This window comes from Chinchilla lanigera, unplaced genomic scaffold, assembly GCF_000276665.1.
Source record: "Chinchilla lanigera isolate Chin_1 unplaced genomic scaffold, ChiLan1.0 scaffold00101, whole genome shotgun sequence".
Taxonomy (NCBI): domain Eukaryota; kingdom Metazoa; phylum Chordata; class Mammalia; order Rodentia; family Chinchillidae; genus Chinchilla; species Chinchilla lanigera.
Window position 1 is genome coordinate 6627266 of NW_004955502.1, and position 27996 is coordinate 6655261.

A 27996-nucleotide genomic window follows, 5' to 3' on the forward strand; every position below is an offset into this window, starting at 1 on the left:
TATCTAATAATTATTTTTTATTCTCTTTAATGGCTTGAACAATCTTCCATTCTTACATCTGGTAATCTGAGCAACGTAGTTGAAGATAACAGTATGTAATATAATAGCCACTGTTAATTTGTATTATTTTGTCTTGAAATCCTGTATCACTTTAAATGTTCTTGCTTTGGTTTGTTTCTGTTTGTGATGCTTGTGTTCTGCTATTGTTCTTTTATTTTTTTCTTTTTCTCTCACTGACTACTCTCTTTAAAATAAAATTTAAAAAAGAAAAAATATAATTGAGACAATACATCAAGAGAAAATAGACAATATTTATGACAAAAACTGTGTTAATATTTGTCTACTTACACAGTAGCTTACATCATAATGCTTTCAATTTATCAGTACCTCTACTCAAATGACCATAATTAAGTTTATTGAATGATTCACAAACAATTAGTTGTGAACTAATCCATACAAATAACTAGATAGAAAAATTCCAGAGCTTGCCCAAGGTTTGTCATTTTCTCTTTTCATGAGATCTCTCAAAATTCAGAGACTCATTTGCTTTTAATAAAACATATATAATGAAAATGCTCCAGAATGAGAGAATTGAAGTTGACAGAGAACTGAGAGTATGGCTAAATTTGATTGGAGTAAAGAGGAAATATTACTGTAACAGCATAGCAAGAAAAAATACAGAGGAATGATTGTAGTTAACAAAAGTAGAATCAATTAACTTGATAGGAAGTTTTCAAGTGAAACAATTTTAATTACAGCAAACAAGCATCAAGAAAAAGACAGATATGATAGAAGGCAAAAGAGAGAAAACAAAGTTTAAGAATCTTTCATTCATAATAAAATATTCAAAATATCATACTAATCCTTTATTTGGTACAATATAAATGAGAATGTATTATGATTAAAACTAAGTCTTTGACATTTTAAGAAGTTTATGAACTCTGCTCAAAAAATTCACGTCAAAGAAGAGATAATATAAAAATAGTAATTCAAAGAATTAAAAGGGCTTAGGTAAATTTTATATGAAAAGTAATTTTGTTGAATAAAATATATACTCATATAATATATAGAATTAAACAACTACTAATATCTCAGAAGCTTGCAAAGATCAAATAATATCTTCATTGATTTAAACTCTCCCTCATGGTATCTCAAAGTATATTATTGCATGGTAAAATTCATTTATTAAACCTTATCTTTGACAATGGATATTATGCATATTTGGTAAAGGAAATTCACCAGATTTTTAAGACTACTGCAACTGAAAAAGTCAAATCAAGGAAGAAAGTTATGGCCTCAAGCCAGATGACTCAGTTCACCAGTTCTTTTCTCTCCTTCCTTCCAATAACTAAAATTAATATAATATTGAACCACGTACTTAAATTTTACCTAATGTTTCTATATGCCACCATAAAATCAATGAAGTGAAAAATGTAAACATACAAGTCAAATTCTGCATTTCACCTTCAACTCAAGTTAACATGTAGAAGGAACATATACAAATTTTTGTCGAATTGAATTTGATATATTCAATTTTATTAATAGTTTCATATACATAAATAATTTTGAACTCTGCAATACAACATGGAAAAGGACAGACATACTTGAAAAAAAATCAGATTGTTTTGAAAAGTCTTGCCCTTCCTAGAAAAACTAGCAGAAAGTCACGTGTTGCTTCTTTTTATTCTCCTTAGATTTCCAAAAACATCCTCAGCACCTCAGGTACATCACATAATACTAAATGATTACCTGAGAAGCTTGCCAAACATCCAAAGCTTCAGCTTGTTCCAATCCAGGCAGTCTAAGGGCCCAAATTTTAAAAAGCTCTTCATCTAGGGGTTTAGAAGCCAGTTTTAAAAACAAGAAAAGGCAAGAACAACTCACAGACAGAGAAAAGAAATAAATCACCTATAAAGGAAAGCCCATCAGAATCATGGCAGATTTCTCAACACAAACCATCAAGTCAAGAAGAGCTTGGAGTCAAGTATTTCAGGTTCTGAAAGAAAACAACTTCCAACTCAAATGGATGTACCTTGCAAAACTATCTTTCAAAGTTAATGGAGAAATAAGATAACTCCCTGACAAAGAACAACTGAAGAAATTCATGACCACCAAACAAACCTTAGAAAGAGTACTACAGGATATTCTAGAAAGAGATAAAACTGACCACAACTTCAAGAACAAAAGAAAGAATCACCAAGTAGAGCAAGCAATTAAACAGAGTGGTAAAGTGGAGAACCAACAGCAGGAAAATAACATGATGAACATAAGCCAGTACATATCTTTTATAACCATCAATGTAAATGGCCTCAATTCACCAATCAAAAGAAGCAGACTGGCAGAGTGGCTCAAGAAACAAAATCCAACAGTATGCTGTACACAAGAAAAACATTTGACTCAAAAGGAAATTCATAGAATGAAAGCCAAAGGATGGAAAACAATACTCAATGCAACAGAAACCCAGAAAAAAGCAGGGGTAGCTATTCTGTTTGCAGACAATATGAACTTCAAACCAAGAATGATCAGAAGAGATAAAAAAGGTCACAACATGCTTGTCAGGGGAAAGAGGAAGAGATAATCATAAATACAAATGCACCAAATGCAGGAGCACCCAAATATATGACAAATATTAACAGACATGAAAAATTAAATGAGCAATAAAACAATTGAAATGGGGGACTTTAACACCTCATTGTCAACAAGCACTAAAATAAAGTCAAATGGATTAAAGATCTAAATATTAAAACAGAAACATTAAATCTACTGGAGAAGAAAGTAGATAGAAATCTCAAAAACATAGGGAAAGGCAGAGATTTCATGAACAAAAACCAAACTGCACCAGAAATACTTCAAAGAATCAACAATTGGGATCTCATCTTATTGAAAAGTTTTTGCACATCAAAACAAATCACCAACAGAGTAAAAAGAAAATCCACCAATTGGGAAAAAATTTTCTCTGACTGACCCTCAGACAAAGGACTTTTATCTAGAACATATACAGACTTTTTAAAAAATCAGACTCCCAAAATTTAAAGACCCAGTCCAAAAATGGGCATCTAAGATGAATATACTTCTCAGATAAAGAAATACAAATGGCAAATAAATATATGAAAAAATGTTCAACATCATTGGTTATTTGAGAAATGCAAATTAAAACATGGAGATTTCATCTCACCCCAGAAAGAATGGCTATCATCAAGAAATCAACCAATAACAAATGCTGGAGGGGCTGTGGGAAAAAAGAAACACTTCTCCACTGCTGGTAGGAGTGTAGACTGCTGGTACAACCAGTATGGAAATCAGTATGGAGATTCCTCTGAAAAGTAGGATTAGAGATTCCATTCAACCCAGCTATTCCCCTCCTAGGTATTTTTCAAAGAGAACTGAACACATCATACCACAGCAATATATGTGCACCCATTTTAATAGCAGTGCAATTTGTCATAGCTAAATCTTGGAAACAACCCAAATGTCTATCAACTGAGGAACAGATTAAAAAAAGATGTGGTATTTTTATACAATAGAGTATTACTCAGCTATAAAAAAGATAAACTAGAGGCTTTTATAGATAAATGTATGCAACTAGAGATACTCATAAGTGAAATAAATCAGACTCGACTGTGTAACCATCACATTGTCTCCCTACTGTAGGAACCTGAAAGAGTAAATAAAACCTGAAAGGTATGATAGATACTGTGAAAGGGAAAAAAATTGCTCAAATGAAGAAACAACTGGGATGAGGGAAAAGAGAAAAGAAAGAAGGAAAGGAAAAAAATATATATGGTACACAAGGATAGCTGGGATAATTGTACTGCTGATGTCTATTGGTTTATTGAAAGGAACAGTTAATGCTTAAATTTTTTGACCTACTTTGCATGCTTATATCTGGTAATCTGAAAAACTAATTTGAAGACAGCAACATGTAATATAACAACCATTGTTGAATTCCTACCATTTTGGTTAGTGAAACTCTATATCATATCTAATGTTTTTTAAATGTTTTTTATTCTCTTTAATTGTCTGATCAACCTTGCATTCTTATATCTGGTAATCTGAGCAACTTCATTGAAGATAACAATATGTAATATAACAACCATTGTTAATTACTTATCTTGTTTTGAAATCTCTATCTTTTTTACTGTTTTTGTGTTGTTTGTTTTTATCTTTGTTGTTGTTTTGCTTTCTTTCCTCTTAAAATAAAAAGATTAAAACAATATAACCTGTCTTATGTAAAGAACTTTTAGAAATTAATTAGCTAAAGATGAGTTATCTCTCCTAAAAATATGCCTACAATCTCAAAAATATGCTAGACTATGAATTATAAAATTAACTATTAAATTTGGTGTACTATAGAACTATCAATTAGAAAACAATAAGATACATATTTTGATTATCAAATTAGCAAATATACAAAAATGACAGAAGTCACTGTGAGAGAATGAGAAATGAGTTTGCATTAAACATAAATTAGAACTGAATATAAATCCATCTAAATTGAGGAAGGAGATTTTTAACAAAGTTTTTTATATCTTTTCAATAAATATTTTGCATTTCCTTTCATTCTAAGAAATAATCATTAAAATGTTCCTAATTATAAAAATCTATATCTCAACATTGTTTACAATATAGATGATTGATAAGTTATACTAATTTGTAAGAAACTTATAAACAAAGTTTAATGACTTAAAAATTTATACATTAAAATATATATATGGAAAAAATAGTCCATAATATGTATATATGACTTTGTATTTTTAAAAAAAGCAGAGGCTGAAAAATGTTCAGTGGATAAACCTCACTAATAAAATTATAAAAGTTTCCTTTATATTCAAAGGTTTTCTTCCATAAGCAGACATGACAGATATTCGCTAATTATTATGAAAATAAGGGTTCATACTCTGGGGTCTGATGCAGAAGAATAAAAAAGGGCTGACCATGGCTGAAAACAAAGTATGCTATGCAAGGAAGCACTTATATTGATTGTGTGGGTAAATGAGTTGAAAGAAAGGTGAGTAAAAATGAATAAACATCTCTCATTTCCTGCATTGCAGACCAAAACTCAAACATGACCTTGCTGTTGTCAACTGATGAACAGATTTAAAACAAACCACAATGCATGTACTGAGCCTTCTGAGGCAGTTTAGTAAACTTGCAGTTCCTGACATGCTGGGATAGTCTATTCCTGGGAGAGTGACCACTAAAATGAAACCTTGGCAACAGTGGGGTATAAAGCTTTTGAAAAACATCATCCCCTCCACTATCGAACCATGTTAAATCAGCAACATCCTGAATGCACTTAATAAGCCACATTGTCAGCTGAGAGTCCCGCAGATGATGCCGTCTGTGGTAAGAAAGCAGAAGATGGACTTGGCCATGGCCTCAATGAGATTGACGGAGGTTTTTCTCAGATGATTATTCAGCCAAAAGTAAACATAGTCTCCAAGTAAAGAGCTATCTGCTCCTCTGTCAAACTTCAAAACTCCAAGCACAGTGCTGTACTTGGCAGTATTCCTGTACCAGAAAAGGTCCCCTCAGCCAGTATACTTCAGTTTCTTAGCTGCTCAGGTGATAGTTCCTCTTCCAGTTCTGGTTGCTCCTGTCTCTTAGAAACAGCTGGTCTCTGTGATGCACAGCTGGTCACTATGATGCACACTGTATAAACCAACCCCCAATTAACAAGCCATTCTGCCTCTATACTTCCTGCTTGCTTATCCTATATCCGCCCTAGACCACCAGAGACCAGGGCCTGATATTCCGGGAATGATCAGTGCCCACCAATGTAAACAAATCTGCCTCCAAATTCTGATTGTATGTTTAAAAACTTCAACGAAGGATTTCCTGAGATTAGATACCTAAAATGAAACCAAATTGCTCAAAAAAAAAGAGAAAAACACCTCTAGCTTCACTCCCCACTTCTAATGTGTCTACTTCCAGCTAACTGAACTGGTTATAACTAGCCATTACCTGCATTTGTGTAGGGACTCTCAGTGTACCCCAGGGAGTAATGGCAATAGGAATGAGGAAAAGACAGACAAGAGACAAAAGCTGGGTCAGGTGGAGGCCTCTTCACCAGATGGGAAAAGAGAACTGAATAACACCAGGGGCATTTATTTATACCTTGTAAAGTTAGTATCATAAGACACAAAGTTGCCTAGTGACTAATGACTGAATTGTCCAGGCAGGATGCTTTTCTCAAGACTGAGGTAGCTTGACTGCTTTAGGCCCCCTGGCTGTGTCCTGCCCTCACACATATGACCAGTTTCCAGCTTCAGCCACTCCCAACACATTTGGCCACAGAGGCCTTCCCTCCAGAGCCTTCTGCTCACACACCTGTCCTGGTCAGGTGGCATCATCTAACACCCACCTGAGATGACAGTCAGAAATTCTTTCTAAATTCTACATTTGACCGAGGAAAAATTGGACTGTCAGGCTTGACAAATGAATTGTGCCCTGTCAGGTCTAAATAAATAGGACAGACTGTGCTCTATCAAATTGGGCCCCTGAGAGCCCACAGTCATTACAAAAATCGCAAGTAAACCTGTGACTTTCCTGATAGAAAATGGAACAGAACTATCAGCCTTCAAAAATTCTCTCTGTCAAAAAGTTACCATAACCAGTGCACCTGGGACTCTTGCCTCTTGCCCCTTCCGCCAGACACAAACTTACAGCCTGGGAGGGCATCTCCTTCACACCAAGCCAGTCAGCCTCCCTCTCATTTAACCTTGCACTTTGCACTTTGACTGTTGCCTGAGAGAAAGATGATGCCTGCACCAGCCTGAGACAGATAACTGCAATCCTGAAGTTCTGAAAATTCTCCTCCCGGAGGTATGAGCCAAGACTCACCTCTGGGTCTGGCCATCAACCATCTTGCCTCACTGCAACACCCTCCCCCATTATTGTCAGATATCTTAGGAAGCACAAACAGGCATCCAGCCACATATCAGCCCAATAGACTGTTAATCACCTTGGGTGAGATCTCCGTGCCATCAACAACCAAGCCATCACCTTGCACTGTGGTTTCCAACCCACATACCCTTTTTGGACTGTTCTAGATTTAAAAGATGCCTTCCTCTGCTTGCAAGTTGCTCCCAGGAGCCCTTTCAACTGGGAAGATCAATCACCACAATGGGTTAAGAAATTTTCCACTATTCTGGGGAGGGTCTAATAACAGATTTGGCCAAGCCACCAGCACCATTTCTCCAAGGTTTCTCTAGCCCTTCCAGCTCCATCACAGTCCCCTGAGCAAACAGCATAGACTGTCAATCTGCTAACGTACAACTCTCCTCCCTGTAAGGCCAGTTCAAGATCTCCAAGCTGCCAATGCTGCTGCAATTGCCATCCATATACATTACCTCAATCTTCTTCTACCCACAGCCTGCTGGTACACCTGCCTGGACCTAAAAAATGCCTTCTTATACCTTCAATTGGTTCCTGTCAGCCAATCCCTCTTCACAGCTGACCTGCACTCAACCTCTTAGAGGTTCAAAAACTTGTTCCTTCTTTAAGAAGCACTTCTGATAGTTAATATAGTTGTGCTGTTGATTTCTTTCAGTTCATTGAAGGGATAGGTTTGTACTAATATTGTTTGGACAATTAAATGACAATTATCATACTCTGAGTAACTGATTCAAATGTAACAATATGCAATGTGTTGACCATTGTTACCCTCCTATCATATTGTTTTGGAAATTTGGTTTTTTGTTTGTTTTTGCTTTTTGGTTTCTTTTTCTTTAAAATAAAAATTTAAAACAAAACACTTCTGATTAATGACACTTCCAAGCTGTCTTCAGGAAAGACACAAAAGCTCTTGTGCAATATCTGTCAGAAACGGTCTCCAAGAAAACAAACTGCAAATTTCTTGGAGCTTCTGTAAAATCTGGATCCTTGGGTTCACAAAACAATGATGCTTACTCAGATTGTCAGCGCCTGTGAGTTCTCAGTAGCCTATCTGTGCAAATACGTGGATTCAGCCTCTCAGGGCTTCCTTTGCCCTTTGCCTCCATGCTCTAACAGCTACTGTCCTTCGGATCAAGAAAGCTTATAAATTCACCTTAGCCCGAGACCTAACTGTCCAGGTGCCACATGCTGTACCAGGATGAACTATTCTAAAAAATGGACCCATTGACAGATACTGAGTACACTTTGTTTACAGATGGAAATTGCTCTGTTAAGAATGGAGTCTGATAGGTTAGATATGCTGTGGTCACCTTGGACAAAACTATTTTGGCCAAAACTCTCCTGCAGGGGTGATCTGCACAGTAAATTGCTCCTTGCTGCTATTTGGAAACCTGCCACCAATGACACAAAATAATCTGGTCCAGTGGCCTAAGCCCCTCCAGGGACCCAACTGACTGAAACATCAACCCCAGCCAGAAACACTTTACCCAGTATTCCAGAAAGGAACCAGACATGGGATTGCCCCATACCTATTCCCTCTGATTCTTGTGTCTTTTCAGGATGCTTACCCTAGTCCTTGTTCCCCTGTCCTGTGCTAGCTGTGGTTTTTGCCTTAAATTCTATAAATGGTTGCCCCAAGAAAATAAGATAATCAATCAAACACTTGACAAAACAGACAAGACTAAATTCTACTTGGGCCTTGTCTCAAAAGATCACATATAACCAGCAAAGATTTGTGGGGAAAACTAAAAGAGGGGAGAAATGTAGAAGAAAATGCCCCCCTCAACCAGTATACTTCAATTTGTCAGTTGCCCAGATAACAGTTTCTGTTCTAGTTTGGCTTACTCCTGTCTCTTAGAAATGGCTGGTCCCTGTAATGCATAGCTGGTCACTATGATGCACATTATATAAACCAACCCCTGCCTCTGTACTTCCTGCTTGCTTATCTCATATAAATCCTAGACCATCAAAGATCAGGACCTGATATTCTGAGAATGATCCCAATCAGTGCCCAATAATGTAAATAAATCTGCCTCCAAATCCTGAGTGTTGTTTTGGTGTTTCTGTTTGCTGTTGCATTCCCACCACAATTCATAAAAAATCTGTTTTTCTCTACAAAAAAATTAAAGACTTAATTTTGAAGGTGGTTTTTCCATGTTCCTGGTAAGTGTTTGTACTGTTGTCATTTCACTGTGTATATTTCCCTGTTTGGAAGTCTTTTTGTTTTGTTTTGTCTTTGTTTTTTGTTTTTTGGGTTTTTTTGGTACCAGGGATCGAACTCACAGCCATCTTGTTTGGAGGTTTAGAAGAAATAAGTATGTAGGGCTTTCTTTGCTTTTCCTTCATAGATTGGTAGGCTCTCCTTCCCAACCCCATCTGAACTCTCACAAAGCACAAGGATGGTAGCATTCTGGGCAATTATGCATTGATGGCTTCTCAACTTGCAAACTGTCCCAGCTTCATTGCAGCGCTCAGATTGGCTGGTGTGCTTAGGCATGGAAACTCACACATTCACTTTAATTTATTTAACCAAAGGATAGAGGATACTTTACACTTCATGGTAGAGAGTTAAGTACACTCCGTTGTGAGAGACTCTACCAAAAATCAGGCAATTCTTTATTTTCTCAGTGGTTTTCTTAATGTCTACCATTTCATTATGACATGGTTCTCTTTAATTTTGTTCTCTTTTCATCTAGTATTAAAGAGGGATCAAAAAAAGAGTTAAGTTCAATGAGGGTTTTTTTCCTTTTTTGTTTTAAAAGTGCCAAATTTCTAAGTCTCATTGAATCTGATCTCCACTGGGGCTAGATTAACACCATTAAGTTGTAATTTCAATTTTTATTGGCTCATAGAAGAATGGAGTTGGAAGGAGTCTTAAAGTACACAAATGACTATCCTCAACATAGAAATTTACCCACCAGTTTTTCTAATGAATTATCACCAAGGCTCTATTTGACCATAACCAGCCATAAGAAATTCACTGTGTGTGATGAGCACTAATTTGCCACCTCCCCCCTCAGCAGAGGACTTTTGTACACACTCAGTGCTACCAGAAAACAGCCCTCTCTGGTGACTACCCCAGCTGCATAGGACAGCCTTATTCAGTGCCCCAATGACCTGCCTCTTCCAACCAGGCTCCCCCTTTGAGAGCAAGTTGGCTACAGGCCCACATGATCCAGTCACCTTCTGAAAGTCTGCCTATGAACGCTTGATCTACACCATAACATGCCCCACCCACTCACTGTTGGCTTCAGTTTTCTCCTATTTGGCCCAAAATATGCTTCTGCTAGTCTCACTTAGTAATCTATCTCAGAAACAACAAAAAGAGGAATATTCTGATATTATTGGAAAATTTCTTTAAATACTGGTGGGGATTTTTTGAAACATAAAAATTTAATGTTATGACAGTAGTAACTAGATCAGTATTTACATTAACATGTAATTTTTAAATTTTTCTCCAAGGAATAAAACAAAAATTCATTAAGAATTGTTTAGAAAGTAATTAAGGTTTTCTAAAATATTTATAACGTTATAAGAAATATTTCACCATTTGGATCCTCCTTTTCCAAGATGGATGCCCCAAAAATTCATTTTACTAGAATTAATATTGGTTTTTTGTTGCTATTATTAAATATTTAGACCAAAGACACAAGAATAGGAAAGTGCTACGCTGTGCTCCTAATTCACCCTCACCCTCTCTCTGGCTGGAGGTTTGGGATGATAGTCTAGTAGCAACAGCAGCATAAGAGAGGAAGCTGGGGAGGTTGACACTTTGATATCTAAGCAAGTGTCTGTTAATCCTTACTGCCTTGAGCTCCAGTAGTGCCTGGAGTGGAGGATGTAGCTTTCTCTCTTCCTGCAAGTCTGACACCAATGTGGCATCTTACTATTTTTTGATTGCTGAAGAAAAGTAAGAACTAGATAGGAAAACCAACATGCTCGAGCAGGCTCTGAGTTCAGTCACTCATTCAAACTCATAGAAGAGAGAGAACCATGCATTGATACATGAACCTTCTTTAAGAAACAGTAATTCTACCTATAGCAGAATTATGTCTAGAAAATGGGATGATCCAGATGAAATTATTTTACCCCTGAAGGAAGACTGTCTGGAAGATAAAGATGTGATCTGAATTTTCACATCATTCTCTACCTGCCACTGTCTTGGAATATGAAGGTATATGCCAAAAGAATCTCTGCTGAGTGTTTACTTTAATAAAGATCCCTCCTCTCAAATATGTGCCTTCTAACTTCTAAATACATGGCATGTATTTTTCCCTCCATGTTAAATGATTTAAATTTATAAATGTAGGTTTAAAATTAAGTGTCACACCTATCACCCATATAGTCCTTGACAAGGGAGCTAAACTCTTGTAGTCTTTGTATTCAAGTCATAAAAATGGAGATAATAAAAATAACTTCTACCCCATAAGTACATTATGAGGAATAAATAACCTATCCACAAACTGTCGTTGTGGTTAAGAGCTCGGAGTCAGATGTCTGCATTTTAAATTCAGTGAAGTTACTTAACCTTGAAAGGTATCATTTTTCCCATACATAAATTGGATAATAATAGTATTTCCTTTATAGCCTCTCCATGGGGACTGAAAAGAAATAATCTGCATAAATCTTTTAGCATAATAATCACTCGACCATTATTAGCTATGATTATTATTTAAGAACCCAAATGCAGCAGGCATTCACCAATTGGTGCTGTTCCTGCCTCACCACCCTCCCTTTACCTTTAACCACCATCCACAGAAAATACATATGTCCTGTTACTACTGTGTCCTTGTCAGTGACAATGGGTAGGGGATTCATGCCCTTGTTTTGGTTGTTGTTATTGTCTGTGTGTGTGTGTGTGTGTGTGTGTGTGTGTGTGTGTGTGTGTGTGTGTGTGTTTTGGTAAAAATCCTAATCTAGAAGCCTTTGAAGCTTTAGGGCATCTTTTGAGGGTTTTTTTTTTTTAAAAAAAAAAGAACCTTATTGAATGAAGGACAAACATTGATGCTAAATCTGGGACCCAATGTAGATGCATAGATAAATATGTTTCATATTTGTTGCCTTAGGCACTTTACCATAGGTGGTACATATAATACTTTACTTAGCATAACCTTGAACTATCTCTTTCTAAGCAAAGTGTAAATATCTTTGGACAGGCATAATGTTTAAAAGGCATAATCATAATGGGAGATAGCTTAACGTCCCTCAGATAGCACAGTGGGATGTGAGAGGAAGAATGTCCTTCTGATCCAACTTTATCTCTCAAGGCTCATCAGAGTTTTTATTGGGTCATTTTCTTTAACTCAGATGCATATTAAAGTTCCTTTTGTTTTCTTAATGAGTTACTGTTACACAAAATTGGACAGCCAGTCATGCACTTTTAAAGAGTATGCTCCATTTCCAAGATACAAGATTACAAAAGGACAATTAGTCAGTCCTAAAAATGTTAGCACTTTTATCTAAACCTAGTGTGACATATGTATTAAATTTACTATTAGTTATAAATGTTCTCATTATTCATGGTGCACCAGTAGGCACTATAGAAATAAATCAAATATCACTTGTTTAAATCCACTTAAATTCAGTAATGCTTTAACTTCATAAGAGTTTTTCAAAACTAAAAAGGATGAGTCTGAACTAAAATTTAAGTCTTTATTTTCCCATCATGTCAAAATGTTTTAAATTATTTCACTCTAAATAGCAACACAAGAGGTATTAACAGGGGAAGGGACAGGGAAATGGGGAGAAAGGAAAGGGCAAGAGAGGCTAGAATGGAGGGTGGATACAATCAAAGCATGACATATGTGTATATGGCAAGCCACTGTGAAACTTACTAGTCTGTATAGTTCGTATGTGTTAATAATGATAATTCAATATGTAAATTATAGGACATTAACTTTAAAGACTCAAGTGCCCTATAAAATCCATAACAGCAATACTAATTAATATTTCTAACAGGATAAATTGAGATCAATTTGTTCAGAAGTAGAATTATTGTATTTATTTATATGGTAATATAATTTAATTATAGTGCTTAAATTTTTTAAAAAATTATTACAGTAAAAGACACAATGCCATTAATTCTGCCCAAATACTCTCCCTTGCTTTAAGTACACTTATCCCATTGCTCTTGCTGCTTTCTGAAGCAGTTTTGGAAGTATTCTTTCATGAATGTCTTTAGTTGTGCTGTCATGGTTGCCTTCATGTCCCAAGTCAATTTGAAACATTTATCCTCATGGTCATTTGGACTTTGGGAAAGAACCAGAAGTCACATGGTCCCAGATCTGCTGGATAAGGTAGATGACGACACAACTGTAATGTTTTTGTGAGTCTGTCTTTACCCTGGATGGCACTCGGCAGCAGCGTTCACCATATTTTTATCATAGTTCTAAACACACTCAGGAACAAGAACTTCCAGAACTGCACTCTGTTTGCCAGTATGTTATTGAGGATTTTTGCATCTATATTCTTTAAGGAGATAGGCCTGCAGTTCTCTTTTTTGGTAGGATCCTTCTCTGGTTTTGGTATCACAGTAATATTTGCTTCCAGAAATAACTTTGGGAGTATTGCTTCCCTTTCATGGTGACAGAGGAAAGAAGGACTGGCAGGATTATGTCACAGAAGTCACTATGGCATAGAGTCCAACTGAGTGCATTCCCAATGGCCAAAGCTAGAACCATATAAGTAACAAATAAAGTAGTGTTTGATTACAATCCAGGTATAAATTAAATATTATGAGCCCATTCTAATATAAATAAATGATTAATAAATTGAAGGAAGAGACAAAACCCCTTTGCAAAAGAGTTAAAAATAAATCTATACAGTTATTCTACCCTAAAAAAGGGTCTTTCACCTTCATTTCTTGAGTATGGGCTGTGCGTTGACTTCCTTACAATGACTACACTATTTTAAAAAGTGGAGAAAGACGGGTTGGGGATTTAGCTCAGCGGCAAAGCGCCTGCCTGGCAAGCGCAAGGTCGTGAGTTCAGTTCCCGGTACCAGAGAAAAACCAAAAAAAAAAAAAAAAAAAAGTGGAGAGAGGAGTAACTTTAAAGTGGAGAAAATCACTGTGTTCAGCCAGATTATCAAGGTCAACAGCAGTAGCTACAAATCATGTTGACACTATGTACCGTGTGCATTGTTTGATAAAAATGACACTTTACCTCTGTGGTAATCCATCCCCAGACCTATAACTCCAGTGTAATAATGAGGAAAAAAAATCACAAAATTCCAATAAAGAGCATCCTGCAATGTATCTGCAAGTACTCCTACAAATTGTCAGTGTCATCAAAACAGGGAAAATCTGAGAAACTCACAGGCAAAAGGAGGCATGGTAATTAAACGTAGTGTAGTAATTTGGATGTAATCCTGGGACATAATAAAAAGCCCTTTAATAAGAATAGGGAAATAAGAAATAAGGAAAGATGAATGAATTGCAGACTTTGGTTAAGAACAATGTATTAAAACAGTTGATTGTAACAAATATAACAGTAATATATTTTAATAGAAAAATAGTATACAAATGGAGTGTATTTGAACAGTAATATCTGCTCAATATGTCTATAAATCTAAACTTGTCCTCAAAATTTAAGTCTATTAGGTTTTAAAAATTTTTAAAGGAACACTCCTTTACAAAGCTTCTAGAAACCCCAGGAACAAAGAGAAAAAGTCAATAAGCCTTTGAAAGTGGATGATTTTCAAGTTAATAACATTCACAGTATTATAAAGCTTCTTATCAGCAGCATTGTGTGCTAGACTAAAAATGGGAAAATGTTTTTGAAGTTCTGAGAAAAAAATTATTATTATTATTAAAAATTATTATGAGCCAATAAATAAATAATTTTGAACCCAGCCAACCTGACACTCAAATCACTGGCAAAATAACAACAATTTTCAAACTTTTGAAGGCTCAGAAAACTCACATGGTCTCCCTCAAAGAATTGTTAAAAGATTTTACTTAAGAAAATAAAAAGAAGCAGAAGAAGGAGGAAAGAACAGAAACTGAAACACAAAAATAGTGAACCAACCCCAGGGGCACAGTACATTGCTTGCAATAAATTATTTGCAATTCTTCTGCAAGTTTGGGATGACTAGGATATTGCAGGATGCGAAGGAACATGATACAAAGTAGAACTGAGTGTCAGAAGCTTTGAGAACATAATTTTGACAAAAAAAATAGTTTTCTATAGTTTTCTATAACTGCAAAAGAATGCAGTTCTGGAAGTTCTCATTCCAGAGTGTGTTTAAAACCATAATTACATCCAAATTACTACACTACATTTAATTACCATGCCACCTTTTGGCTGTGAGTTTCTCAGATTTTCCTTGTTTTGATGACACTGACAATGTGTAGGAGTCCTTGCAGGTACATTGCAGGACTGCACCATGCTAAAAGCATGATGAAATACCTGAATCATCGTGAGCAAAGAAATATAATAATATATTACTTAAATACAATGTTTACCTCCATGCTTCAAGCTTTTAGAACTCGTTCAAACCAAATTAGTGAAATAAGACTGTATCTCCCCCATGGCTTCAAAAACCCTTCTGGTTCTTTAGTAAATAGTATTTTCATAAACAATGGCTTAATATCGATATTGGGAAATTCTCTGGAATACATTTGTAGATAAAGCACAAAATATTTAAGTATAATTATAAATAGATATAAACACTATAAGCACAGACTACTGCAAGTAATGATACATTAAATGCAGGTAGGGGCATGAAAAAGTTGGGAAAGTGAGCACCATAAATGTGCTCATTCTTTCTTCTAGTAATGCAAAATCAAGAGAGATTTCATGGTTGACCAGTTAAGAAGCAGAAGTTTCCCTCTGTAATGTAAGTTTATAAGAAAACCAATATAAAGAAAACTAAAAATTAAGTACATGACATTACATGACATGAGAGAGTGGCAGGGCTTATGAGGGTGTTGGAAAGTAAAGCTAAAGTAACGAGCTAAACTCATTTTCCACACTAGGGGGTTCATAGATATTTACCAAAGTCGGCAATAAATGGAGAGAACTGCATTAAAAATTAGTAAGGACAAGGAGCCATTCATCCATTTTGAAATTTTTAAATTCAAAAATCATAAAATTAAGCTTAAACTTTAGTTATTTGACATTTTTGTCTATTCAAAAGGGTGCATAGTGCATATGTGACCAGTCTATGTTCCTTAGAAACCCACAGACCCAAGAAGCAAAGGGAGACAGCTGTACTGAGTTGGAAGCATGTACTGAGCCTTTAACTTTCACTGTTTGACAAGAAAATATGAAAATAAGTCAACTAATCACTCAATTCACATATGCAAGCAAACACCTAAGAATTAGAACTATTAGGAAAGGAAGGAAAAGGGTCAAAATCCTAAGGATTTTTACACAAATGAGTAATGAAAAAAAAACATAGATCTGGTAAATAATATAAATCTTATTTTTAAACATGAAAGCAATACTTCTAAAAAGTATGCTTACTTTAATCCATTTTGTAAAGGAAAAATAGGTATACCTAAGAACAAGAAATGCCATATGACAGATAAAATTACGTTAACCCGAATTATAACAGGTGGATCTGAGTGAACGAACACAAGGCAGTTTGAATGCAGCCCCTACACTGAAGGTCCTTCTAAACCAGGCCTTAACAGTGCACAGGTAACTTGAAGGTGAAGCCACATCCATGAAGCACCATAGCATAGCAGTGAGTAGAGCCGTTATATGTTGAAAGGAAACAGGACATTGTAGCAGGGGGGAAGATGAACAAGGAGAAAAACTCCAGAAGGTATGGACAATCAGTAAACCGGTGCTGTAGTGATGTCAGAATAGATTTGACACCAATGGGAAGCCCAGGAGGCCCTTTCTTTACTAGTCTCTGAAACTGGCACCAGTTAAGAAGGGGCTGGACGGTCAGTGCTTCACAGCGACATCGACAGCAACGACAAACGCAGCAGGTCAGTTACGGAGTGGTGAAGAGGAAAAAGGAAGAGGCAAAGGAAGAAAGACCAATGGGCAAACCACTTCCGGTTTCCTGTGAGGAGGCATTGCTCGGATTAGCATTCGTACCCTTCTGTCATCTTGGGGTGCATAAGGACCTGCAAGGCGGCCTTCTGCCTCCCCTTGTTTTATCTATGAGGAGTATGAGTTCCCAGGTGAGGAATCAGGAAGTCACAAGCTGAGGAGAAACGGAAACTCGACTCACAGCACTCTCACAGACGTCACACGGCTGGGTCTCATCCACTCCAACAAAAGACGCAGGAGCAAACACCCCACGGTCTTTCACTATTTTTAAATTATTTTTCTTATATCTGGAGCAGTTCCTACATTGCAGTGGGGGCAGGGAGAGAAAAATGTTTAAAGGAAGCCACGTCCAACTCTAACCCACTTCATTTGTACATGGTGATTCCGGCCGATCCGTGAGACTCCGGCCCTAGGACAGAAACCCCTGTCAAAGTCCTGTCCTCTCACCCACCCTGGTTGTCACTCTCAGTGTAAGTCAGAAGTCCCCATCACTGAATGTAAACGCAGTGTTCACCTTTCAGTACACTTCCAAGCCACCACTTAATGATCTTTGTGAAGTTTTAGCATCCTGGTCTCCACGCCACTGAGAGCACCTAAGGACAAAACCCTGCCACTGGCAACGTCCCACGGCTCAATTAAGCTGGAAACGGAAGGTGTTCTGTTACTGGGAACAAGCTCTAGATGGAAACATTGGTTGGGAAAATGGCTGTGCCCTCATGCCTAGCCAGCACATCTGGTAGGAAATTATTATCACTTTATTTGCATTCCATGAACAATTTTTAAAAAGTAATTTGCAGTTTGGGACAAAGAAATCTGAAACAGCAGATAACTGATTGAAATCTCCTCTGTAAAACAGTGATTCAGACTACATTACTATAAGACTTGTTTTTTCTTTAAAACCTTGATAAATTGAGTTTCACAACTTTAAAAAGTTCTGATAACCTAGTTTGAACCTAGTTAACCTAGCTTGAAGTGACATTTATCTTTGTGGTAAATAATTCTACCAAAACAGAGGTGAGGATGTACAGTAGAGAGGGGGCATTAAAAGATGCTAGTGGAAAGAGAGTCACATGAGACTGACGGGGCAGAGGGGTCCCCAGGACTGGGTGAGCGTGTGGTAAGAGAGTAAGAAGGACAGAGGAGGCAGCTGACAAAACATGGGATAAAAAGAACAGAAAAGAGGATAGCACAGAGGTAAAAGGCACTGGAGCTAAGCCTGGGGACTTGCAGATAGCCCAGGCAGATGAAAGTACAAAGTCCTGTGCGTTAGTGATGTTTCCTGCAGCTTCTGAGTGCTCTGATTGTCTATACTCAGTGAAAGGGCTCTACTTGTGGAGGTGTACTGTCCTGCAGGTTCAAAGAAAGGCCATCTACACATTCAGATTTTTCTGACCTCGAGAACTACATATTCCTCCAGATACTTCTGACCTAATATTTGGTATATTTTACTTCTGACTGCTGAATTTGTGTTCAGAAAATTCTGCTTTTAAGTGTCTAGCAGTTCATAATCTCTAAATCTTGGAAGCAGCCTGTAAACTTATCAATGGATGAATAAAGGGAATGTGATATGTATATACAATACAGTACTAGTCAGCCATAAAGAAGGATAATTTTGAGTCCTTTGTAGGAAAATAGATGCGTCTTGGGACTCTAATGCTAAATGAAATAAATCAAACACAGAAGGTTAAATATTGCAGCTTCTTATATGAGAAACTCAATATAAATAATTTAAAGAGCAAATTAAAAGAGAAATAATAGGAAACAAGAAGGTAGACTCTGTGGAGAGGAAGGGGATTTGGAAATAGGAGACAGTGGAGAGCTGAAAGGGGAAGTGAAATTAAGATTCAATATGTGCCAATTCCCCCCATAAATATAATTATTATATATCACCAATATGTACTAATTTTAAAAGGTGCCTAGACTCTACTTCAAATATGCTTGTTCTTTAGTTGAGTCCAGCAGTGCTACATTCTGTGGAACCAAGTATCTGTAGACCAGGATGTGAGCTGAAAAGGTAAATATGTTAGCAACAGAGTTTACCCTACAGGAAAGATGGGGCCAGAGAGGTAATGTACTGAGTTATACTCCTAGGCACACTCTTTCAGCACTGAATAGATGCTTCTACTGAATCTGAGACTGTGGGGAGCAGCTAAGCTGGAGATCAGCCACACATCTGGGGACAGAGCAAGGCCAGCCCCAAGAACACGGAGCATCAGAGGCAAACCATGCAGACAAGTTGTTGGGACTACAGCAAAACATTCCCAACTAGTCCCCACCCTTTCTCTGCAAGCACACAGGGTCACTGCTTATACATTGCAAATGGTTGCAGCACCAGCTGCCAGCTGTTTGGGTATAGTCATAGCAACCCAGGAGCAAGAGATCAGGTCAGGGCACAGCCCTGACAAAAGGCAAATCAAAGGCACCAGCAAAGGGAGTCTATATAGGTGATATTATTAACCCAAATTATATTAAGCTCTACAGAGAAAGGGTGGGCACCGGTGCACTCTGGGCTAATTGAGGCTCAGAAAAGGTGAGCTGTGGCTATCCATCAGCTCTGCGGCAAAGGTACAGTTGTCACTGGGTGCCCTAGCCAGGGTGCACAACCCACGTTCCCCACTGCAGTGACAAAACACAAAGCAGGCATTTGGTTTCCCCCTGCCTCCCTTGCCCAGGCCAGGCTCCAGGCTCGGTGGAGCTCTTTGGTTCCAACCTCACGCTGATGGCTTGTACCCAAAGGCCCTATTCCCTCCCCAGTCCGGGGATCTGTGAGGAGTGGTGACAGGAGCAGAAAGCAGTGATTTCTCCCCATTAAGTAACGTTTAAAAGTCTGTAGGGGTCCAGATAGATGGATCTGTGCCAGTTTGCTTTTTCCTTAGCCTTGCTCTTTGCAGCTTTCCCACCTTCTCCCAAGTACGTAAACGTATACTTCCTTCTTCTGGGAATCAAGGAGAGGTCTCTGGAACAAACTCAAAAAATTTAGCAAGCTGTGCAGTCTTGATAGACACCCCTCTAATCTTAAGCAAAGCTTTAAGCATTTCAATAAATAAAGAATGATCTTTAGATCCTGAGTTCCTGTTGTTTTACCCCCGGTGATTACTCAGTGCCCTCCCTCCATTAGTCTCAAGGCGCACACTCCCAGAGTGTCTCCTGTCTCCACTTGCTGAGTTCCTCTGTGCTCAGCCCCATGTGGGGCACCACCTTCCTCGACTCCCACAGCCAGCACTGGGGTCCTGAGAGTGAGCAATGGGAGATTAAGAAACAACTAGGTACATACTAAAAGAAAAGCTAGGACAGGGTGGGACTTGACCTCTGATAGAGAGGCAGCAACAACCCAGTGTGGTCCATGTCTTTACTTATACACAGTAAAAAGCAGAGAAGCATGCAACAGGGCTGAGAGTGCAAAGTCTCAGTGTTTTACTGAGAACACTGAAAGTGAAACATTCTCAGAGCTATCTGTGCTGTGGTTAACAGGGAGGAACACCAAGGCTGGACAACTGCTGAACTGGCCTTGCTCTAGTCCCAACAACTTGTTCACAGGGCTCACCTCTGGTGCTCTGTTCTCAGATCTGGCCTTACTCTAGCCCCAGATGTGTAGTCGACCTCCAGCTCAAGCCACTTCCCACATGGGACTTCACTTTCCAATAGTTGCTCTAGGTAAAACAGTTATGAGATCAATTCCCAACAATCCCCACTAATCAACCACAGAGTTCTCTGTAATCTATTCCCAACAATCCCCACTAATCAATCCCCACTAATCAATCACAGAGTTCTCTCTGGCCAGAGACAGGACTCACCCTCATAATATTACTCAACTGATAAGGACTGCCGTAAGAGTTGAAATATTCTTTCCACCTGAGAATCACTTTGCTATCTTCTATGATGCCTTACTCAAAAAGCTAGCAATTAGTAATGGCATTCAAGCCAAAAACTGAAAAAGAAAATGTACCACTGAAAAAATGTAGAACTACAAAGAATTTCCTTAAAATTGCTATGGATTTTTCTCAGAGTGAGAGGTTAGACTTTAAATTCCTGTGTTCTAGCATTTTATAACCTTCACATACTTTCATACAAGAACTTGTATATACATATCTTTAATTGAGATTTACTACAATCATGTGACAAAAAAAAAAGAATTTAACAAAAGCAAGAAACAGCCCAAAAGTAAGAAATTGAAGTTTTAGTAGCTGCACTTTAATGAGTGTGAAAGGCAAAAGTACCTGTTTTCATGGTGCAGACAGAGCTCCTTGTCACTCCCCTTCTCAGCTCAGCACCACACTCCAGTCCTTTCTACCTGCAGGGCCACAGGTGACTGCCACATCAATGGTTTTGTTATATATTGCTAACTCAGTGTTTCTGGGGCTAAGAATTAAATTGAAATCACAACTGTTCCAAGCTCTAGAGCCAAAATTTGATATTGGAAACATAAGCAGTCATTGAGGTAATATGTTTGAAAAAAAGTTTACATTCACACACTTTTTACCATAGAAAAAAGCAAAAACATTTTTCTTAGATTTAATACATTTCGATACAAGTGATCCTAATGATAACTGATCAAACCAGGTGTTATCACAGACTGACATCAAAGATGTCTTTGTCCTCTAATACAAAAAAATAAATTTCTGAATAAATAATACTGAGATCCTTTTAAAAATCCACTCCCCTCTCAGTCACCTAGCATAGGTAATGTATAACAATTAATACCGCTGTGTTCCTTGTATCTTCAATTTTAGGTGTTCAAGTAAACTTGTCATTCATATCTATAACCATGATACCCTTTATTATGATGGCTCAGATTATATAAGGTTTCAAAAAGAAAGAAAAAGCCAAACTCAGAATAAATACGAACCTGATATAGTAAACCCCATGGATTCAATCAGATTGATTTTACCTCGTTTTAAGATGTACTTTATCCTAGATATAAGTTTTCCTATACTTCATATAAATCTTCTCTTGGGATTCTTTTTGTTATTGTGAATCATTGCCAGGGAAAAAATGCTAACTCATGGCATCCCCTTTATAAACATGTCAGGTATGTTAAATAGATTGATCTTGCTCCTCTTAAAATACCTGCTCTATTCTTGTGTTTTCCACTTTAGTACTTCTATCTTAAATTTGCAAAATTAATAACAAAGTTGAAAACATAGTTTATGGAAAAGTTTTCATGTCCTTGTTTTTTTATTCCCAGCGTGTTGTAGAGTACAAGGTCTAGAGTTAGGAAAGGAATGTGACTTTGTTATCATTTAATCACCAGAAAAAAACAAGTTAGAGGTGTTTTCTTCTAAACATGATTTGACTGGGTAATGTAGCCTGAGAAGTAAGCACTCTTGCTGACCATTGGTAAATTCATCTTACCTGGCATATTAAAGTGCTCACCAAACACGCAAAATGCTCTTCACCCAAATGCAACTCACAGACTGCATGACTTTCCAACAGTTTGTTAACTTGCAATGGAACTAAAAAGAAACGGCTGTTTTTATTCATGAGTGTGACCAAACATCATAAAGATTTAACTGGATTGCTTTCATCATCAGTCTAAGAAATATTTCTTCAGTGATTTGGGGATTCATTCCCTAGTAAGATGAATAAAATATTATTTCCCAAGATTTATTTCTTTGGTACATTTTTCCAAACACCTGTAGCAACAAACTTTGTGCCAGAAAAACTAAAAAGAACAGAGCTGGTGAACACTCATCAGTTCTGTGTAGATAAGGCTTAGACCTCTTCCTTCACTCTTGCTTTGGGCAAGTCCTAATTTAACATTTCTAAATTTCTGGTTTTTCATCTATCAATAGAAATCATATCTTCCATCTTGGAATTGTCCTAAGCACTTACATATTAGTAGCTCTTCCTCAGGGTAGTTGTTAGAAACAAAAGACAGAGAACAGCTTCTATTGGTTTGTTGAACAGTTAAAGCTTGATTTTTTTATCAATTGTGCATGCCTGTATCTGGTAATCTGAACAACTACTTTGAAGATAACAATATGCAATATAACAACTACTGTTGATTTCCTGTCTGATGGAGATCACTATGAAGCAGCCCTGAGCAGGATTTAAATTAATCAATTGGCTTTTCATGTTCACTGTGAATTTGTCCAAGATCTAGGCTCTTTGTCTGGAAATTGATAGCAGACTCATAATAAGTGAATCTCTGTGAGTCACTGATCCCTACCAAGGCCTGTAATGGCAAATGAAGCCGGAAACCTCAAAAGATAAGACAAGATCACAGCCAAGGACAACTGGATCCTCTGATCTTAACTAGGTAAAGACTATGGCCTAAGGCATCTCTCTCCTGGGTGAACTAATATAATCCTTATTAAAGATTAATTTAATACCTTACTTGGAGAAGTCCTTGAATAATTTCCCCCTTCTTGAGTACTCTCCTCCCTTCTTCTGATAACCAAATAAATACAGGCCACCAAGAGAAGGTCTTGGTCTTAGCCCTAAGAGAATCTCAAATTCTATGAGAGGGCTTTGATCCTCCTGGAGCCCTGAAATCATTCTATTTGCCTCTTTTTATTTAGCCTGCACTGTATACTCATTCAGGAGATTGTAGACCTGACCAGCCTGCAGTAACTAAGGGATATTATTAACCTAATATCTATCATCTTGTTTTGAAATTCTGCATCATTTTTAATGTTTTTTATTTTTTAATTCTCTTTAAAATAAAAAAAGAGGACAAAAGAAAGAGAGCCAGAGTGTAACTGTTGCAGAATGACTTTTTAAAATTTTATTTTAAAGAGCAAAAAATAACAATACTGAAGACAAAAACAAAACAACACCAAAACAATAAAAACAATACAGGATTTCAAAACAAGTGATAGGAATTAGCAATGGTTGTTATATTACATATTGTCATCTTCAACGAAGTTGCTCAGATTACCAAATGTAAGAATGTAAGATTGATCAAACAATTCAAGACAATAACAATAATAAAAAAAATTAGAAATGATACAGAGTGTCTCACCCCAGAAAGAATGGCTATCATCAAGAAATCAACCATAACAAATGCTGGAGGGGCTGTGGGGGAAAAGGAACACTTCTTTGCTGTTGGTGGGAGTGTGAACGGGTGCAATCACTGTGTAATGATTTTTAAATCATTCCCAATTTCAATTTTATACCATTGAAATATTATTTTCTGTGTATTAAAGCTATAAGCTCAAAGATCCTGCTTTCATTATTAAGCAAGACTTGCTGCTGTGGGGAGAGATAGGGAACAGGGTTTAGAATAAGATCATAAAATAAAATTGAAATGGGAAAGTCAGAAGTTTAGTTTGACTATTTTGCATCTTTTGCCTTGCAGCCAATTCAAAAGTCCTCAACTTCAAACATATCCATGCACTCATTCATTCTCTCCACATCAAAAATGGAAGTGATAATTTGAAGAGATAAATAACACATAAGCACATGTCGATGAAGGGGACACATGCCTAAGAATGCAGTTGCAGCTTCAGCATTATGTTGGAATGCATTTATTTACTCTGCAGACCTCTATCTTTAACACTGGGACTCTCTCAAGACCTAGACAAAAGTCTAACAATCATAAAACCTGCTTACAACAATCTCAGATAACAACCCCATGAACTGCTAGGTGGATTTCCTGATGATTTGCTAGAATAAAGAGTAATGAATGACAGTTTCTCCTCTTTGAGGGTTAATGCCTGTTTTGACTAAGAAAAAGCAGCACTTGAATAAAACATTTCAGTATGTATAATCTAATTTGTCCAGAATAATCCTTGGACTCAAAGCCTTTGCCAAAGGATCAGGCATACAGAGAAGCTCTGCACTGCAAATCCTAAAACTTCCATTAGGTACAGATAAACCAAGTTGCACTTTTTTTTTATTTTGAAGAGAAAAGAAACAATAATAAAACAGTAACATCAAAGACAAAACAAAACAACACAAAAACAAAAATGATACAGGATTTAAAGGAACAGTTAATGTGTAATTGTGTGATCAATCTTACATGCCTATATCTGGTTATCTGAGTAACCACTTTGAAGATAACAATGTGTAATAATAACAACTATTATTAATTTCCTATCACCTTGTTTTGGACATTTTTTTGGTACAGGGAATAGAACTCAGGACCTTGCCTTGCTCTTTCCAGGCAGGAAGATGGAATTTCTACTGCTCATGAGCCTATTAACATACCCAAACTCAGTAATTTAATTTAACAAGAAAATAATGATTCACATGTTCAGTCTACTACCAGAAGTTTTAATATCCAGCATCTCCTATATGGTTAATCATCCACCATGAGAAAGTCTTTGGGGTTAGGGTAACCATGGCAACCACTCCTGTAGCTATGATTTCCCATAATCCTCTAGCTAAGATTTCCCATGATCCTCTCATCCCCACTGGACACTAAACCAATGTCCCCTCTGTACTAATGCCCTTTCCTTTTGTTGTTACTCTTGTTCTTGTTCTTTGCCTCTGTTTTCAAGGTAAAATAACAATAAAAATTGAATCATTTTTGTTTCTGCATAATTCTCTTATGGTTTATCTAATGGAGAAAAGAGTAAAAGTGAATATTAGAGCAGGTGGCATTCAGTAGCAGCACAGCTTTGCAATCAAACTCTAGGGTTTGGATGCAGACCTTGAAGTTAGGCTTTTGACATCTAAATTTCTTCACTTGCAGATAGACCTACATAAATAAGAAAGCATGTTGTTTATTGAGACAGATTCTGGAGGGCAATCACCTAACATAGTGTTTCACATGATATGTACCCATAAATATTAGCTTTTATACTATTAGGGAAACATAAGTTGTTAATCCAAAATGCAATATCTTTTGAGTGTCATGCCTTTTAAAAGTCTGAAATATTCATTGAGAAGAATTCTGAGTAGAAAACTTCTATCTTTAAGAAAAGAAAAACAAACATACATTTATTAAACACACATTACTTTCTAAACATTGTGTTAGCGCCTCATGCATTATCTCATTTCATTCTCAAAACAGTCCTTCACATCAAATATTGCAAGTATTCTGACTCCACAGAAAAGAAAATAAATATAAGAGATTTTATATCATTTTCACAAAACCACCCAGCTTTCTGAGGCAAAGATGAGATTCTAGTACATGTTGATCCAACTTCCAACTGCTTGTGTTTTCATCATATCAAAATTCTTCCAACATCCATGCCTTGGATACCATTTGTGTCAGTTCAAGTACATCAACATGCATGGTGAGAAAAGAGATTAACTCCAGTAATTATGAACCATGTACAGCAGCTGCTTAGCCTCGACAAAACAAATACACAACAATTAGTTTTCCTAACCACAGAAGGGCTTGTCATTCTAACTGCTATTAGACCCATCAGTTGTCTGATTTAAACGTTCTGACCTTTACTGTTTACAAACATACCCATTACAAGATCATGAAAACAGAGCATTAAAGAAGCCAGCTTTTGTCATAGTTCTTTTTTACAAGGAGGAAAGTTTATAGGTCTACCAGAGGCAGTGTGTGCCTTAAAGGTGTGAAAATGAGGCTGCCCAGCACTGATGTAAGGGTCATACTTCATTACTACCTAGGAACTCCAGCTGAGGGTTTCCCAGAGCTTTGTAATTTTACAAACAATCTAATGTCTCTGCAGTCAGTACCTTTCTTTTCCTAAATGAGTGAAAACACTGCTGGAACACACCAGGGACAGAGCACCAGCCCTCTGCGCTCCTCCCCCTGCACTGCAGCCACACTGTTCCTATGGGACAGTCACAGCTATTACTATTTCACAGCATAATTATTAATTCATAATCTTTCTCCCTAAATAACCAGTGGGCAACTTGATGGTAAGGCTATGTTTTATCCATCATGAGCATGTATTCTGGGCAGGCTCCAAACCACCTGGCCAGGCACAGTGACACAAATGAGACACAGCCCTGGGCCTGGGGATGAGGTGGACAAGTGAAGGTGATGCACGCACTGATGCAGTTTGGGAGAAATTAGGATGGGCAGTAAGACCAAGCAGCCTGACAGCAGAGCAGACCTCTGCCTCAACCTCAGTGATCCAAAGATCTAAAAGAAGTGAAGGATGAGCTATGCCATGAGCATGTGACCCTCTATTACTGTAGGGGGTAATGAATCTTAGCAATATAATTTTAGATAAAATAGTTTTGGTAAAAGCCTACATGGTGCCTTGGGAAACCTCCCAGGACAGCGTAAGAGCTAATTCCCCAGATCAACACTGCCCAGGAATGTCTCCCCAAGACAAGGGGGTGCCTAGGCCTAGGTGACCCTCTGTGACCCTGCCTGGGCAGTTCCATCTCCTGGCCCTAGGTAAACATTGTAACCATACAGGAAATGTATGGTTATCTAAAGGGGGACATATAAAACAGAGTACAGAACGTATATATCAATGTGGTTGGGCTCATGACTGGAGCCTGACCCGGTTACATGGCACAAGGAAAACAACATGTGGCCATGGCTATAACATTCCTTTCTGTTACCATGGAAACCAAAAATGTATATAACCTGGGAACAAAGACAGGTACACACCCACTTCCCGGACTTGCAAGTTGGGATGAGAGGTGACCAGTCTAAATTAAAACTTTGTCTGTTCTCTTTGGTCTCTTGCAGAATACAGCCCGAATTTTTGCTGTAACATTACCACTGCAGAAAGTGGCAGGCAGCAAACATTCAATCAATTATCTGTGAAGGGAGAGGCACACACAGAAGGAAGGTGAAAAGAAGACAGAGACAATGCTGGTCTAGTAAATGCTTTTCATTACAACCAAAATTCTTAGTGCATATAAATTAATCCCTTCGCCACATTTCTCAAGTTGCTCCCCATGCCTTCATCCCTTAAGACGAAGGAAATGTCCCTATTCTTTCTCCACATAGCAGCTTTTCAGGCCCTTTCATGTCATGATACATGTAGAAAATTATATATTGTGGCTCCCTGGAGTAAACAGGAGAGGCTTCTGTTGCTCAGGGTGACCTATGCAACCAGCCAGAACCTCAGAGGCTGGAGGAAACTAGGGAAGTGAGATCATTTGACTTAATATCTTGGAAAAACTCTTTTGATTATGAAATTGAGAAAAGATTGCAGTAGGTAAGTTGGAACTGAGGCCCCAGATGCAGGGTCCAGGCAAGAGA